We start from the raw sequence: 18,543 nt of genomic DNA, 5'->3' as shown, positions 1-18,543 counted from the left end.
AACGTATTCTAGGAAGCTTATACAATGTTCAAAATGAACTCACTGTGGATGCGGATGGATGTCTGCTCAGAGGGTGCAGGTTGGTCATACCGTAGTCTCTTACCGCAAGAGTGGTGCAGCTGGCTCACAATGGTCACCAGTGCATGGTCAAGACCAAGAGCTGCCTGAGATCAAAAGTGTGGTTTCCCCTCATCGATGAGCAAGTGAAGGATGTAGTAAGATCATGGGTGTGGTGCCAAGCCTCTGGAGAGCTCAGCCGACCAGTCCCAGTTGAAACCGAGCCCGGCCCTGAAGCACCATGGGTGTCAGCAAGTCTCGATTTCGGAGCCTCCAATATGGTCGCCACACCATGGTTTTGATCGATGATTTTTCCAAATATCCAGAGGTGGAGATCATACCTGCTCTCACGGCTGAAGTGGTGATAGCCCGCATGGAAAAGATCACGGCCACGCATGGTCTCATCTCCGAAGTTAAAACCGATAACGGCCCGCCCTTCCAGAGTCGGGAAATGACCGGGTACTTTGAGAGCACAGGTATTCGACATCGTCAGATTACGCCACAGTGGCCCCAGGCCAACAGTGAAGTTGAGCGCTTCATGAGAACCCTAAACAAAGTGATATGCATCGCTCATGCTAGCGGTAAAACCAGTGACTATGCCATTTATTCATTTTTGCAAAACTATCGCCAGACCCCTCATTCCACGACTAATCAAGCTCCTGGACATGTAGCTTTTGGACGAGCAGTGGTTGACTCCACCCCACATCACCGGTCCTGGGTCCCTCCATCCATAAACCGTGACCAAGTCCAAGAGCAAAGGTCTGCCACGAACAACTATGCAAGCCGCAGGAGACGAGCTGTGTCCTCAGACCTCACGGTTGGTGAGAAAGTGCTGGTGAGGGCGCTGTCGTCAGGCAGTAAGTTGCGCATGCCTTTTGATACTGTTCCTTGGCCATAATCCGTCGGAGCGGATCATCCGTAGTAGCGCAACGTGGGGCTGATGTTACCTGCAACATATCCCTTTTCAAGAGGTTCCATCCTTTAGCCGGTGTCGCTTGAGATATGGATCCCCCAGGTTTGGATGACAACATGGTATCCATATGTGACGGAGACGCCGTTGGTGACCTGCACCCGGAAGTGTCAGACGGTACCACGTGGGTTCCGGTCCACGATGTTGTCCCTTGTAGCAGTTCCAGTCAGAATACTGACCTAGGACGGTCAGAGGCTACGAGATACAATTTGCACAACAACCCAACTCCATCTATAAGACTGCGCGAGCATCTAGTTGATGGATGACTCAATACTGTGTGATTTATTTCCTTGTTTAATTTTTAGGAGGAATGTAGTGACACGTGCCAGTGACGTAACTGGTCACAGGACCCTACCCTTGGTGTGTGTTTGTGGTGAGAGGGAGTGCCCTCATTCATTCCTACCAAAATGCATTCCCCCCCATTTGTCTTACTGTTGTTGGTCTGCTATGAGGTCGCAGGGCAGAGAATATAAATAAAGGGCGTGGTCCGGGGTGTGGCAGGTGCAGGCGGTACGGCACAACACACGAGGCCGGATCGTTAATGCAGCTGCTGTCAACCATCCTCAGCCACGGAACTCTAAACCACACAATCGTGTCCTGAGTCATTCATTTCACACAACCAAATGTCGGAAGCGGCAGACATTACACTCATCTTCCTGGCTCTCCCCTTCCACCTGCCTTGCTTCCCTCTCTCCCATCGAAACTTCTACCCCCCCCCCCCCTCTTGCTTCCCACTTTCTGGTAGGGACAGTTCTGTGGCAGGGCAATGCTTGCTAGCCGCCCAGTGCGGCCCCAGCAGAGGGGCCCGCTTGAACATAGAAGCATGAAATATTGCAATTGTAATTGTACTTATATAGCGCTTACTACCCATGACGAGGTGTTGAAGCGATTTTTTGGCGAGTTGTATGTTGGGACGAGAGAGGCCCACAATGGGGCTTCACCGCGGGCGCCAAAATTGTTGCACGGTCACTGCCCCCCCAATTTATTTATCCCCCGACTCCTCCCTTTTTATTGCTCTCCTTCTCTCTCTCACTTTTCAGCTCCAGTCCCTCACATTCCTTCCCTACCTTGCCCTCCTCTCTTCCCTTTCTACCAGCTTGCCTGCTTTTCCATTTTCCCATTTAGGTACCTCTCAGCTCGCCTTCCTCTCTCACCTTTTCTCCGCTCTAGCTGCACACTGCCCTTCCCACCCGCCCCACGCCATTGCTTCTGGGCCTCTCCTGCCCTTCACCCTGCGTCTCACACATCTACTGCCATCTTCCTCTCTAGCGCATCCCTTCACCGAACCTTCCGCCCTCCACCTGCCCACCCCTATCCAGCCCTTCCATCGTGTCGGAGGTGGAGAGGGCAAGGTTGCTGATGTATTTGCTGGTAACCCTTCTCCTAACATTCTTCCATGGATGAGTTCCACCCAGGAGTGCAGGGACCCAAGTCCTTCTGACTGGCTTCTCCCTATAGATGTAGAAAAAACACTACCTTGGGTGACTGAAGTATTCACACCGGAGAATAAGCCAGTGAGGTGCATCATAATTACAAGCCCCTAGCGCCACCAGAACGTCACTTTTTGTGACACTCTGGCGTTAAGCCACTTTTTGTGGCTTGACGCCGCCTTGTAAATACACCCCCCCTCCACCCCCACTTCCTGGAACACCTTCCTGCACATAAACAATCATTCCCTTCTAGCGGGAACCTTTACACTATGCTGCAAGGGTGCCTGGGTTGTCACTAGGCAGCTAAATTTAGCGCCTGCACTGTATTTTTGTAAATACAGCACATTCCTGTGTTTCTGAAGTGACGCAGCACGACGCTGCCAATTGTGGCGCAGGGCTGCACAACTTTCTTGTAAATATGCCCCTTAAACTTTACCAGGGAAGTAACACAAAGGTGACAAACTTAGCAGCTCAGCCTATGACCAACAGCCTTAGCCCACCAATATTTATATATCTATAGGACAGACAGTTGGTAAGCATGTCATAGGGTCCAATATTGAATTATAGTATTTGGTTGTCTGAATTAAAAAGAGGAGAACAATAGTTAAATATGTAGTTAAGAATGTTCATCTTAGGAAAAAAAAACACTTAATGGTGTTAAAAATATATTCAGTCCACAGAAGGAAGAGATTGTTGACGGTGTTCTCCTCACTGTAAAGAAAAACATGAACAGGAACTAGAATTGGAATAGTTAGGTTTTGTTTACATGTAATGAATAGATTTGTAATAGAAAAACATTGCAATGTTCGGGCCAGTGGAATGATACAATACTTGGCTGCTGCGTTTACTACAAAATATGGATTTACCGCATTTTGCCACTTAGATTAAAAAAAAATGCTTTTTTCTCAAAGGGTTCACAATGATCCTGCCAGGGAATGGGCTGCATAACTGTTGCATAGGTTAGATAGACATGCCACATAATTTGATCCTACACTGCTGTTTAATGCCCTAACAATGATAAAGATTTGCAGTGAGGAAGAGAGATTGTTATTATGATGATATAACCCTTATTCCCCAGGGATCTGTGAAATATTTCACTGAGTTCACAAGTCCTGGTGAAATATGGGTTTTTATAGCACTGAAGTTTCAAATAAAAGTTCCAAACAAGATATATATATATATATAGATATATATATATATATATAGATAGATAGATAGATATATAGATATAGATAGATAGATATGCAGTATGTACCGGGGCTGAAGACGCAGTGGTTTGAGCAGGGCTCCGACTGCTCCTACCATGACACGCACAACGTCCCACTCCAGGAAAGAAAGCTCAAACACTCCTGTAGGTGCAAACACCATTTTATTTGGCCCCTATCTCCTCTATATCTATATGTATATCTATGTATATTTATAAAATAATATATAAGATATATACATAATATTACCAGGTGGCGCTTGCCACTGGGAAGTTATATTTAGGATCTAGTTTCTATACAAAAAGTGTTTTTTTTACTTGCATATATCTTTGGTGCAGTTTGACAAATCTTCACAAAATTTTACAAAAAAAATTTGAAGCTCATGTGAACTGCTGTCTGGAATGTTTTGGGGTGATCTGGCAAGCGGGGCCAAGAAAAAGAGGGGTTCCCAAAACGCTTTTTCTCCATTTATTTTTCTCTGTGGATTTTGAACAATGATAGCACCCGAACCACTGGACCGAATTACACCAAATTTGGCAGAAAGGTAGTTCTTGGTCCAGAAAGAGACCTTTTTGTTATGTGGAGTAAATCCATTCAGTATTTTTAGAGAAATTAAAGAAAATCCAAATTTGTGTATATAGGGACACAAAGGATTCACAATCCCTCCCTATCTCATGCTGAGATCTGATTGGTTGCCAACATTTCAACAAGTAAGTATTGGCAGTCATCTTGGGATTCCCTGACCCCTTAGCTCTGGTGCTGGGGTCCTAGAGCCCCCCCGCCACCCCGCCCCCAGAGCTAAAAAGCTTTTTTTAAAAATTCTACGTCACAATTTGCAGCAGATCCAGCAGGAAACAAAAAACAATCATGATCAGGCTCCCACACTTGTTTTATAAACAGCCCTCGGTGGAGCAGGTCCCAGGGGCAATGCCATTTGCAAGCAAGGGGGCTTGCCCCCCCCCACTGCCCTGGGGACCGCCACCTCCAGAGGGCACTAATGACATAAAGTGCGGAGGGCCACGCAGGCCTCCTACAGCCCCTGGGAATGCTGCCTCCTAGGGGCACTAATTACACAAAGTGCGTGGGGGTTGCATGGGCCCCCTGCAACCCCGGGGCACGCCACCTTCCAGGCGCACAATAGTAAACCTATGTGGGTGGGAGCATGCACCCCCTTGCAGCCCTGGGAACCACAACATCCCCCGGGCACTAATTACACAAAGTGGAGGGGGTGTGCGCGCCCCCCGCAGTCCCGGGGACTGTCACCTCCCCAAGGCACAATAGTAAACTCATGTCGGGGGCCATATGGCCCCCCATCAGCCCTGGGGACCGTCACCTCCACTGGGCACAATAGTAAACTCTTGAGAGGGGCGTGTGCTCCCCCTGCATCCCCAGACTCCCACCATTCTGGAACACAATAGTAGGCTCATACGGGGCCGTGTGGCCCCTCTACAATCCTGGTGACAGCCACCTCCCCAGTGCACTAATAATGCAATGTGGAGGGGGGGACTGCCCACTGACCCGGGGACCACCACCTCCTCGAGTCCACAAAAAATACTGAAGGGGGTCTGTTTTGGAGCCCTTGGGACCGCCACCCCCCAGGGCCTGCTATGTCTCAGGGTGCCCATCCCCAGGACATAGCTGTTTCCTAAAGTTGCCAGAAAGATTAAAATTGGCTAGGATATATTCTCCATGTGTCCTAGATTCTTAAATACTCTGGGTGCAAGTGGGGACAATTTATTGGGTTTGCACCCTGGTGTCTCATAAATAACAAAAACCCTCATGTTGGGAAAGAAATATCCCTGCATGGTGTATAGTTGTATTTACCTGCCTTGTATTGTGTTTTATTTTTTTACTTTGGCCGCAGCCTAAGACTAATTCAATGTGAGCTCAGAGGTCCAGGTCTTTCTTTGACATGGACCTGCCTTCTGAACTAGAGGGGCCCACCAAGCACTCCCTCACTTGTCTGACTGTCCTTCTCATGGATTTAGCATGTAGATGGATGCTGGTAGAGTAGCAAGCTTGTGAACCCATTGTTGTGAGCATCCTTTTATCTCTGTCACTAGAATGGAGGCTTAATGGCCCACAGTGTGAAGTTCTGTTTCTATGTGCTAACCCGCATCAAGAGTGCATGTTACATGTATGTACATGTGGCGTGTGTAGTCAATGTATTCTGTGTATGAGTGAGCCAGAGTAATGGCGACCTGCGTTTTAGAAGCCCCTGGCCTGTTCCTATGCACAAGATGGAGGTGAGGCTCTGTTTCCTAGATAGTGGAAGTGTTTTGCTGACATTTCTGGAAAGGCTTGCGGAAACACAGTGCAGGGGCCCACAGGAGGACCCCTGCACTGCCCATGCCCATGGCAGTGGAGGGCCCCCGTGTTCGGCACCCTCGGAATGTACACTGTCTGCTTTGCAGATAGGTCGCATTCCAGGGGTGGTGATGTGTAACAGTATTGGCCTCGTCTCCCTTGCACCCATAGCATTGTTCCCACCGGTCTGACTGGCGAGAACATCATAATACGATGTTCCTGCCAGTCAGGCTGGCAGGAACATCGTAATATGAACGGGGGTAGGCAGCCGGTATGACGCCCACCAAAGTAGTAATGAGACCCTTAGATTTTTGTAGTGAGTTGCTGGGTTTGTAGTGGAATAGAGTGAGAAGTTAAATTAATTATACATTATTTACTAATGTGAATTTGTTAATGTAATTTGAATATGTTACTAGTTATTAATTATGTAAATATATAAGTGTATTATAGTTATTTTAATTATTTAAGAACAAACTGTGATTTGTAACACATTTTTTCAAAAGGAAAATTAGTCATTTCGATTTTACTTGTGGGTTGTTGAGTTTGTAGGAGGATAGGGTGGGAAGTTATGTATTTTTTTTTCTTAATTCATTTTTATGTTAATTAAATATTAAACTAAAAAGTGGTGATGCTAAGTTTGTAATTGATTGTGTTATGCAAATTGAATTCTCTATTAATTGATTGTTGAGTATATTTAATCATTATTTTGTGAACTGTATAGAATGTATTATTGTTTCAAAATGTGTTTTATTAAGTAGTAATTAAATGTTATTGTTTAATTTATATTTTTTATTTGAGCTGTTTTGGGTACTATGGAGAGAAATCATTCATGTTTAAAAGGAAATTATATAATGTATTTGGAAAGACAACTATTTATTTTAAAGTTATTTAAATGTATTTAATTTATATAGTACTTATGTTATAGTTTAAATATAAATTAATATTGTTTTTGTTGTTAGTTTTTTAAATTTGATATAAAAGTGATAATTTGTTTTGGAATGATGTATAAACCTTTCTTATGTCTAACACTTTCCCTACTGTTGCTTAGGTTGAAGCGCGAATAATAAATGTCTCCCCTCCAACGTCCAACACCTTCCTTACTGTTCCTTACATTGGAGTAGGAATAGTACATTTAACCCCTAAGAAGGCCAACACCATCTCTACTGTTGCTTAGACTGAAGAGGGAAATATAAAGGTAATCCCCTTCTAAATCCAACACTTTCCCTACTGTTTCTTACAGAGAAATGTGTATAGTAAACCTAACCCCTCTGAAATCCAACACTTTCTCTACTGTTACATTGACTGGAGTGAGAATAGTAAGTTGCGACTAGAAGGTGTAATTTATGGAAGGAGTAACACTTTTCCTATTTTTGTTTAAATTGAACTTGAATTATTTATTTTGCTTAAGGTTGTTTGTTTAAAATCGGTTATATTGATCATTTTTTCATGGTTATATTATTTTTAAAAATATTGAGATTACTTTTGATGCTAATTTATTTTATTGAAATTATTATTAGTATATATGTTTTTGTTAAAAAATTTTTTTTTAATTCTTTATTGTAACAATTAATGCATATATATGTGTATATTTATTTACAAAAAAAATGCTGAAAGTATGTTACAGTTAGGTGAAAATGTTAGTTAAAATATAACATTTTAAACTAACAAAACCTCCCACCGGCTGGAAGCAAACTTCTGTTCTGTTTCATCAGGGAAACAGAACACATCTTGCTCCTGCCCAGAGGGACCATGCACAATTAGCAGTTTCCTCTGGGAAAAGCAATGCCAGCTGGGAGCTGGCTGAGGCTGCAGGGGCCGTGGGGCTCCCCCCACTGCACCCAATGCGGTACTTGGTGGGTTCCCTGGGGGGCACATGGGGCAGCCAGCTATAATGTAGAAATGCCCTGGGGGATGGGGACCCCACAGTCAAAATAGGCTTTGGAACGGGGGCAGCATGGCCCTCCCTCCCTTTTTTATTACATTTGACCCTGGGGGATGGAGACCACAGGGCTTAATGAGGCTTGGGGAAGTAAGCCCGGTGGCCCCATCCCTTTTTTAATGCAATTTGGCTCCAGGGCATGGGTTTCTTGGGGCATGAAGGCCAACCTTACGCTGTGTTGCCAAAGGCTATTCACGGTATGGGGTTGGCAGCCTGAGGGGAGTAGGCTGCCTTCGGGTGGGTTGCCAACAGGGTCTGGCAGCAGGCCAAGTCTTGTGGCCAAACCCCTGCAGTGCACAGCCAAAGGCCATGTGCAACATGGGGTTGGCTGCCTTGTGGGGGTTGGCTGCAGGGCCTGGCTGCAGGCCGAGCCCTAAGGCCACTCCCCTCCGCAAGGCCAAAGGCCATGTGAGGCGGAGGGGTGGCTTTACACATGGTGATACATTTTTACTCTACATTAAAAAAGCCCTAGAAATTTGCTGAAAAAAATAAAGGTTACAGTAACGTTATAGTTAGGTGAAATTTTCAGTAACAACATACATTTTCAACTCTAAAAAACACATAAATTCACCAGTTATAGTTATCCTAAATAACTATAACTCGTGCCATAAGATAACTATAACCCACGTCCTCACCATGCTCTGCTTATCACCCCACATATTGCATCACTCATGACATCTTCAGTGACATCATTGACAATATCACTGCAACATTTGAAATTAAATTATTGATGAGAAAACTGTGCATGGCAGGGGGTACGTGTTATAGTTACCTGAGGGCATGAGTTATAGTTACTATATAACTATAACTGGTGAATTTCTGTCTTTTGTAGAATTTAAAGCATTACATTGTTACTGAACATTTAACCTAACGTTACTTTAACCTTTGTTTCTTCAACACAATTATTTTTAATTTATATAATTTAAGTTAATACAAATATTTACTTTAAGTCATAATTTGCTACGTTTATATTTTAAATTAATTACTTATATTTCAATATTTATGAAAAACAATATTATTTCCATTTTTTGGCAATATTCTTTTCAACTACATTTTTGTCAAATTATTTTTGCAATTTCCATTACCAGTATATAAACACGATTTTATGGTAAACAACATTTTTTTGATGATTTTTATGTCTGTGTATATTTTTTCCCAGTGTTCCCGATGATCTGTCACCCAACCCTGGAGAGCAACCTACAGGACAGACGAAAAGAGAACCAACAAAACTGGTTCTGAAGGAGTAGTTAGAGAATCCACAGCCCCTGCCTGCTTTGACTGTATAAGAGTTGGCGCCACTGACCCGTTTGTGGTTCCAGTTCCAAGTCTTCTTTGACCAAGGAAGAGATTGCTTTGCAGAGTGCTCAGAGGACTACTGTGCAACCAGAGCTGGTGACTGCCAGAGCTGGAGTCCTGACACACTGTAAGGAACAGACCAAGGGGGTCATTCTGACCCCGGCCGGCGGCGGTAGCCGCCGGGCTGGTGGGGACCGCCAGAATACCGCTGCGCGGTCAAAAGACCGCTGCGGTAATTCTGGGTTTCCTGCTGGGCTGGCGGGCGACCGCCAGAAGGCCGCCCGCCAGCCCAGCGGGAAACACCTTCCCACGAGGAAGCCGGCTCCGAATGGAGCCGGCGGAGTGGGAAGTGTGCGACGGGTGCAGTTGCACCCGTCGCGAATTTCAGTGTCTGCCAAGCAGACACTGAAATTCTTTGTGGGGCCCTCTTACGGGGGCCCCTGCAGTGCCCATTGGGCCCCACGACACCCCATACCGCCATACTGTTCCTGGCGGGTGAACCGCCAGGAACAGGATGGCGGGATGGGGTGTCGGAATCCCCATGGCGGCGCAGCAAGCTGCGCCGCCATGGAGGATTCCCATGGGCAGCGGAAAACCGGCGGGAGACCGCCGGTTTTCCGCTTCTGACCGCGGCCAAACCGCCGCGGTCAGAATGCCCATGGGAGCACCGCCAGCCTGTTGGCGGTGCTCCCGCCGACCCCGGCCCTGGCGGTCAAGGACCGCTGGGGTCGGAATCACCCCCCAAGTGCCTTGAAGACAACATGAGTGGGGAAGGAGTCTAACAACTACGAAGAGGTGTCACAGAACTCTAGCGTCACAGCAATCCAACCCTCAGTGGTGTGAGCCTGCCAGCGGAAGGAAGACTGATGTCAGCATTCTGCGTGTCCACATGCCCAAGCAGACAGTGCCACTGCACCAGAGAAGTGTGCCCAAGCAGACAGGGGCACTGCACCGGAGAAGCATGACAGAACAGACTGTGCTGGCACACCACAGAAGCCTGTGTGAGTGGGAAATGTTGCTATACCAGAGGAGCATGCCCAAGTGGACAGCACTGCTAAACCAGAGAGGTGTGCCCAACTGGACAGTGCTGCTACACAAGAGAAGCATGCCAGCAAGGACCACTCGATTCTGAAAATGGAGCCTGAGGTTGGGTTACTGTAGGAAAGTAGCCTCTTTCTAGCCTTGTTACCCCCTCTTTTGGCCTGTTTGTGAGTATATGTCAGGGTGTTTTCACTGTCTCACTGGGATCCTGCTAGCCAGGGCCCAGTGCTCATAGTGAAGACCCTATGTTGTCAGTGTGTTTGTTATGTGTCACTGGGATCCTGCTAGCCAGGACCTCAGTGCCCATAAGTTTGTGGCCTATATGTGTTCCCTGTGTGGTGCCTAACTGTCTCACTGAGGCTCTGCTAACCAGAACCTCAGTGGTTATGCTCTCTCTGCTTTCCAAATTTGTCACTACAGGCTAGTGACTAAATTTACCAATTCACATTGACATACTGGTACACCCATATAATTCCCTTGTATATGCTACTGAGGTACCCAGGGTATTGGGGTTCCAGGAGATCCCTATGGGCTGCAGCATTTCTTTTGCCACCAATAGGGAGCTCTGACAATTTTTACTCAGGCCTGCCAGTGCAGCCTGCGTGAAATAACGTCCACGTTATTTCACAGCCATTTACCACTGCACTTTAGTAACTTATAAGTCACCTAATGGTCTAACCTTCACCTGGTGAAGGTTGGGTGCAAAGTTAGTTAGTGTGTGGGCACCCTGGCACTAGCCAAGGTGCCCCCACATCGTTCAGGGCAAATTCCCCGGACTTTGTGAGTGCGGGGACACCATTACACGTGTGCACTATACATAGGTCACTACCTATGTATAGCATCACAATGGTAACTCCAAACATGGCCATGTAACATGTCTAAGATCATGGAATTGTCACCCCAATACCATTCTGGTATTGGCGGGACAATTCCATGATCCCCCGGGTCTTTAGCACAGTACCCAGGTACTGCCAAACTGCCTTTCCGGGGTCTCCACTGCAGCTGCTGCTGCTGCCAACCCCTCAGACAGGTTTCCGCCCTCCTGGGGTCCAGGCAGCCCTGGCCCAGGAAGGCAGAACAAAGGATTTCCTCTGAGAGAGGGTGTTACACCCTCTCCCTTTGGAAATAGGTGTGAAGGGCTGGGGAGAAGTATCCTCCCCCAGCCTCTGGAAATGCCTTGATGGGCAGAGATGGTGCCCATCTCTGCATAAGCCAGTCTACACCGGTTCAGGGATCCCCCAGCCCTGCTCTGGCGCGAAACTGGACAAAGGAAAGGGGAGTGACCACTCCCCTGACCAGTACCTCCCAGGGGAGGTGCCCAGAGCTCCTCCAATGTGTCCCAGACCTCCCTCTGCCATCTTGGAAACAGAGGTGTTGGGGGCACACTGGACTGCTCTGAGTGGCCAGTGCCAGCAGGTGATGTCAGAGACTCCTTCTGATAGGCTCTTACCTCTCTTGGTAGCCAATCCTCCTTCCTTGGTAGCCAAACCTCCTTTTCTGGCTATTTAGGGTCTCTGCTTTGGGGAATTCTTTAGATAACGAATGCAAGAGCTCATCAGAGTTCCTCTGCATCTCCCTCTTCACCTTCTACCAAAGGATCGACCGCTGACTGCTCAGGACGCCTGCAAAACTGCAACAAAGTAGCAAGACGCAACATTGTAGTGCCTAATCCTGCCGGCTTTCTCAACTGTTTCCAGGTGGTGCATGCTCTGGGGGTAGCCTGCCTTCACCCTGCACCAGAAGCTCAGAAGAAATCTCCTGTGGGTCGACGGAATCTTCCCCCTGCAACCGCAGGTACCAAAAGACTGCAACACTGGTCCTCTGGGTCTCCTCTCATCCTGACGAGCGTGGTCCCTGGAACACAGCAACTCTGTCCAAGTGACTCCCATAGTCCAGTGACTCTTCAGTCCAAGTTTGGTGGAGGTAAGTCCTTGACTCCCCACTCTAGACTGCAAAGCTGTGTACCGCGTGATTTGCAGCTGCTCCGGCTCCTGTGCACTCTTCCAGGATTTCCTTTGTACACAGCCAAGCCTAGGTCCCCGACACTCTGTCCTGCAGTGCACAACCTTCTGAGTTGTCCTCCGGCATCGTGGGACTCCCTTTTGTGACTTCGTGTGGACTCCGGTTCACTCTTCTTCTAAGTGCCTGTTAGGGTACTTCTGCGGGTGCTGCCTGTTTCTGTGAGGGCTCCCTGAGTTGCTGGGCGCCCCCTCTGTTTCCTCCTTCAAGTGGCGACATCCTGGTCCCTCCTGGGCCACAGCAGCACCCAAAAACCTCTCCAGCAACCCTTGCAGCTAGCAAGGCTTGTTTGCGGTCTTTCTGCTTGGGATCACCTCTGCAAGCTTTATCGCAACGTGGGACATCTGTCTTCCAAAGGAGAAGTTCCTTGTCCTCTTCTTTCTTGCAGAACTCAAAGCTTCTTCCAACCAGTGGCAGCTTCCTTGCACCTTCAGCTGGCATTTCCTGGGCTCCTGCCCACACTCGACACTGTCGCGACTATTGGACTTGGTCCCCTTGTCTTACAGGTACTCAGGTCTGGAAATCCACTGTTGTTGCATTGCTGGTGTTTGTTCTTCCTGCAGAATCCCCCAATCACGACGTCTGTGCTATCTGGGGGTTGTAGGTGCACTTTACACCTACCTTTCAGGGTCTTGGGGTGGGGTATTTTTCTAACCCTCACTGTTTTCTTACAGTCCCAGCGACCCTCTACAAGCTCACATAGGTTTGGGGTCCAATCGTGGTTCGCATTCCACTTTTGGAGTATATGGTTTGTGTTGCCCCTATACCTAGGTGCTCCTATTGCAACCTATAGTGATTCTACACTGTTTGCATTACTTTTCTTGCTATTACTTACCTAATTTTGGTTTGTGTACATATAACTTGTGTATATATCTTATCTTCTTACTTAGGATACTCACTGAGATACTTTTGGCATTTTTTCATAAAAATAAAGTACCTTTATTTTTAGTAACTCTGTGTATTGTGTTTTCTTATGATATTGTGCATATGATATAAGTGGTATAGTAGGAGCTTTACATGTCTCTTAGTTCAGCCTAAGCTGCTTTGCCATAGCTACCTTCTATCAGCCTAAGCTGCTAGAAACACCTCTTCTACACTAATAAGGGATAACTGGACCTGGCAAAAGGTGTAAGTACCTCTGGTACCCACTACAAGCCAGGCCAGCCTCCTACAGTTACCCACCTGCAAGAATTGTGCTGGTGGTGACTTTGCTCTTTGGCCTCTGCAACCCACCCAACTCATTTTAGCCCAAAAATTGGATTGTCATCCACTGGAGGACTGCATTGTCACTAGAGACCCAAGCGCCTGCAAGGACTCGGAGTGATGACCTCCAAAGTATCTGCTGTGGCTCTGCGCGATGCAGGAAGAACCTCCTGGTGCATCTCCTCCCAGAAGAGTGAGCGAGAAGGACACTTACTATAGGTCCCTGCAGGCCACTTGCAATGACTGAAGTACCACTGCTGTGATGATAACTAAAAACAGGGGATAGCTTCAAATAACTGAATGCACAAAATATGGCAAGGTGTGATCTGTAGCTAAACCTTAAATACTGCCCTAGAACCAACAGGGGGACCTGCTTAATACCAAGGAAGTGGGACACCCAAGAGACGGAGGGGGAACCAACTCCTGAAGTGGAGTAGCCCAAGCACCAGTAAAGTAATTGTGCTAGTAGCCTCTTTTGTGTAGCATTACGTTTCACATGTGTATTACACTACTTTTAGTTATCAGAGTAAAGCACTGGATCACTTATAGCACTCCTGGGTAATTGTCGAGTTCTGAGCTTGCACACCTCCACACTACCTTCCAAAGAAGCCTGTCACTGGTCACCATCACTACCACTGCGAGTCAAGCACTGAAGGGGTTGTACTTGGCCCTGTTTTGCATAGCCATAATGGGAGGGACCACAGAAGGAACCTCCAGCTGATGCACCTCCTCCATCTCCTGCTGCAGGCCCCCACTGGCACCATGAGAAGGATTGAAGTACAGATGTGGTGCGGACTAAGAAATAGGACTGTTTTAAAATAACTGAATGCACAAACTATAGCAAGGGGTATTCTGCCCGAAAGCCTTGATGTCTGCCCTAGAACTTGAAGTAGAAGGGGGACCTGCTTAATAACAAGAAGGTGGGACACCCAGAAGAAGGGGATCCAAGTCCAAGGTGCAGTAGCCCAGGCGCCTGTAAAGTACTTGTGCCGGGGGGAGTGGCTTGGCCTTCCAGCAAATGGCCGCCACTCTGTGAGGCTCTGCTGTGCGGAGAACTTTAGCCTCCATTTTCCCTGCTGGAGTTGCCCATATGTCGTCGGCTGGGGGCCTCCCTTAAGTGGGGCCCAGGGGTGCACTGCTTGGACCTGCATTGCCGTGGTTTCCCTTGCGGGACTGGCGGCGGCGGTAAGAAGCAGCGAGGTGGCGCTGGGCCTAGCGCTCGCCTCGCAGGAGCGGGCTGGTTCTCGACGCTCCTGCGGCTGATTGTGGCGGGTGCGTCCCCCTCTGCTCTATGCTCCTGGGAGCTTGGAGGGGCTGAAGGTTGGTGGTCGCGGCCATGTAGAGCCCCTGGCAGGTGGAAGGTTCGCGGGGCCCGGTCGGTAGGCAGATCAGCCCACGGGTCCCCGCGGACGCCACGGTTGTTTGACTGGCGGCTCGGCGGGGCGACAGGAGATTGTTGCCGCCCTGTATTGCATTTCTTGGCCTTCCGGCTGGATTGGGCTTTTGGGGTGCCCTGCTGCCGCCCTGACCTCAGTAAGAGGGGGACGTTGCGGTGCGGGGTGTGGGTGTCGGCCCTGCCCTGGCCTGAGTGCCTACCACATACCCTACGCGGTGGTGGCCCCTGGATGGAATGACTAGCCTAGTAGCTGTGTGGTGGGCTCTGCACCTTGAATCCTCTGGCGCTGCTGCCTGCCACGGGGGATTTGTGGTGGTGCCCGTTTTTTCCTTTTTTTGACTGCTGTCCTTGCGGCATGCTGGCTGGGCCCTGTTAGATGCGCTGAACCAGCTTTCTTTGGAATTGTCGACGCTGGTGTGCGCCTCTAGGCTTGGCTGGGCAGCGGGTGCGCCTTCTGCGCATTTTTTATTTTTGTCTGGAGTGGTCATTCGTGTAGGTCCTTTTTTGGTGGCTGCTGGTTGGTGGTGGAGTCTGCGCCCAGAATGGGGAAGGCAGATTAGAAGCAGCCCAAGGTGACGTTCGAGGGCAAGAAGAAGGGTAGTCAGGCGAGCAAGTTGTTGGATGTCCTTTCTCAGAAGGAGGACATGCAGCCGTCCAGTGTGAAGGCTATGTTTGTAGACCTTAAGCATAGCGTGGCCAGTATTGATGGCAAGCTGGATCACTTGTCTGCGCAGATGGACCGCTTGAAGGAAAGGGTGGATGGACTTGCCACCCGTCTTGATCATGCAGAGTCTCAACGTCGGATTTGGAGGATGGCCGCCGTGAGGAGGGAGAGAAATTGCTGGGGATGGAATGTGTGCTAGAGCTCTTGAGGGCCGCTCTCGCCACAATAATGTTCGTATATTGGGCCTACCTGAGTTGACTGCCATGGGACGCATGGAGGATTATATGGAGACTATGTTTACATCATTGTTTCCGGGCGAGCTCTCTCAGGTACTGGTGGTGGAGCGGACGCATCGATCACTGGGCCCTAGGCCTCTGCCGGTGGTGCCGGCGTGGCCGATCATTGTACGCTTACAGAACTATCGCGACAGGGATGCTATACTTCGGCTGGCTTGTGAGCGCCATCCAGTGATTTACAATAACAATGAACTCAGCATTTTTCCGGACTATACTCCTGGGGTGCAAGCTGCATGCCGGGCGTTCCTCCCAATCAAGCGTACCCTGAGCCAAACTGATGCTAAGTTTTCTCTTATTTACCCTGCTATGTTACGTGTGATGCACAGAGGCAAGCTGCATTTCCTCACGGATTCAAAGCGGGCGGCTAAGTATGCAAAGTCTATTCCTAAAAGTGCGCCTCCGGCTTGTGCTCCAGGCAGGGAGGCGGAGGATGCACCTCTTGATGGCAGTGATAATGACGCTGATTGCTCTACGCCTCTGCCTATGGGCCGTGCTTGTTTTTTTGTTTTGTGAGTAGCCGGCTGGTGGCTGATTCCAGTCTATGAACGCAAACCTGTTATCCCCGCTCACCCACCCCCTCCTAGGGTGGTTATCGGGTGGCCTTGCTGATGCCCTGGTGGATGTATCCAACTAGTCTTTTGTTGATTTTCTGCAGTTTTTGTTTTTGGGTCGGGTGGGCCTCTGGGCTGGCTCGATTGGGGAGTCGGTGTGAGTAGGGGGATGCTGCTGGGTTCTTTGATGGAGTTGCTGATATCTTTTCTGTCTCTTTTCCCTCTTCTCTTTCTTAGCAGCTGTTGCTTTTTTTTTGGCTAATTGGGGTTGTTGTACAGTTGAGAGATTGTCAGCATGGTAACTAGAGTTGTGCCTGCTATTAGATGCCTTACTTGAAATGTCAGGGGGCTGAATGATAGCCGAAAAATTAGACTGATATCTGCGTATGTACAGCGCCATGAGCTTGATGTTTGCATGTTACAGGAAACGCATCTGTCTGACGGTATGAAGGCAAGGGCGAGGGCTGGTTGGATTGGGGAGTGTCATATGGCGACATATTCGGGGTTTTCGCAAGGTGTTGCGATTCTGATCCGGAAGTGCCTGCCGTGGCTCACGGGACGGATGCTGCAGAACCCATTGGCCGCCATGTCATATTGAAGGGCACGCTATATGATAGGCCGTTTTGTCTCCTCTCCCTTTACGGCCCCAATGTTGATGATCGTAGGATTTTTGTTGAGGTCTGGCGCTTGATTGGCTCGCTGGGCCCTGGTTCTCTGCTGCATGGAGGAGACTTTAATGTGGTTCTGGACCCTGTCACGGACAGGGAGAGCAGGGCCAGACCCCGGCATGTAGCTGCGGCGAGAACTTTAGCGCATATTATGGAGGAAGGTGCCTTGGTGGACTTATGGAAAGCCAAGCATGGGGAGGAGAGGCAGGGTACGAGCATCAATTATGCACACGGTAGCTGGTCTAGAATAGATCGCTGGTTGGGTACCAAAGATGTGGAGCTTTGGGTGACCTCAGTTGAGCATATGCCTCATGCACTATCTGACCATGCGCCAGTCTTGTTGGAGTTGTGTGTGCCCGGGGGTCCTGGCCGTGCATTTTCATGGCGGCTGCCTTGTGGGGCACTACGGGATCCTGTTTTCCGAGACGAAATTCATTCTGCTATCGTTGATTACTTCAATATTAATCAGGGCTCAGTATCGTCAGCGGGCACCCTCTGGGAAGCCTTCAAGGCTGTTATTCAGGGAATCTGCCTTGCTAAGTAGCATGGCGTGCTGAGGGCACTCCGTAGAGAACTGGTCGGGTTGGAGACGAGCTTGGCTGATTTGGAATGGAGATTAGCCTCTACCTGGTCAGCGAGCCTTCTGGCTGAATTTTGGGAAGCATTGTCCTCATATGAGGAAGTGGCGCAGCATAAGGTTTGTTATTTGGACAAAGAGGCCAAAGTGCCGTGGTATGGTGAGGGTGAGCGGGGTCGGAAGACATTGGCGGCTATGCTCCGCAGGCCTTGAGCGGGGAACTATGTCTTTGAACTCGTTGACTCTGGCAGGGCGCTGCGTACAGGTACGGCTGAGGTTCATCGTGTCATGACTGATTTTTACTCGGATTTGTACGCTGAGCACCCGGGAATATCCACTTCAGACGTTGTCAGTTACTCTGAGGAGATTAGTCTGCTTTGGCTGGAGGATTCACACAGGCAATATCTGGACACCCCCTTCACGGTAGATGATGTGATTCAGGCTATACGCTGCCTCCCTGGGGATAGGGCCCTGGGTCTGGATGGGCTGACGCCTGCCTCTTATAAGGCATATGCTGATGTTTTGGCGCCACATCTTCTTGAGATTTATGCTGAGGCCCTTGAGGGCGGTGTCTTTCCACCTTCAATGCGAGAAGCTCTTATAGTGCCGATTTTGAAACCAGAGAAGGACCCTAGCAGATGTGACTCTTACCCACCGCTCTCACTCAGAAACATAGACACTAAGATCTTGGCGAAGCTCATTGCGATGCGACTGCAGCCCCTGCTCCCATCCCTGATATTGCCAGATCAATCGGGTTTTGTTCCCGGTCGCTCGACCTCATATAATCTCCGTACCTCTTTTGAGCTCTCTCATATGCTCGGGCCTGAGGATCGTGCAGTGGCGCTTTTTCTGGATGCTGCGAAGGCGTTTGATTCACTGGCCTGTGTGTATATGTTTGCTCTGTTGGTTGGGGTGGGTCTTAGC

Source organism: Pleurodeles waltl, chromosome 11 (assembly GCF_031143425.1).
Source record: "Pleurodeles waltl isolate 20211129_DDA chromosome 11, aPleWal1.hap1.20221129, whole genome shotgun sequence".
In the NCBI taxonomy this organism is placed as follows: Eukaryota; Metazoa; Chordata; class Amphibia; order Caudata; family Salamandridae; genus Pleurodeles; species Pleurodeles waltl.
The sequence above is the reverse complement of the archived record's forward strand: the minus strand, read 5'-3'. Positions refer to the sequence as shown.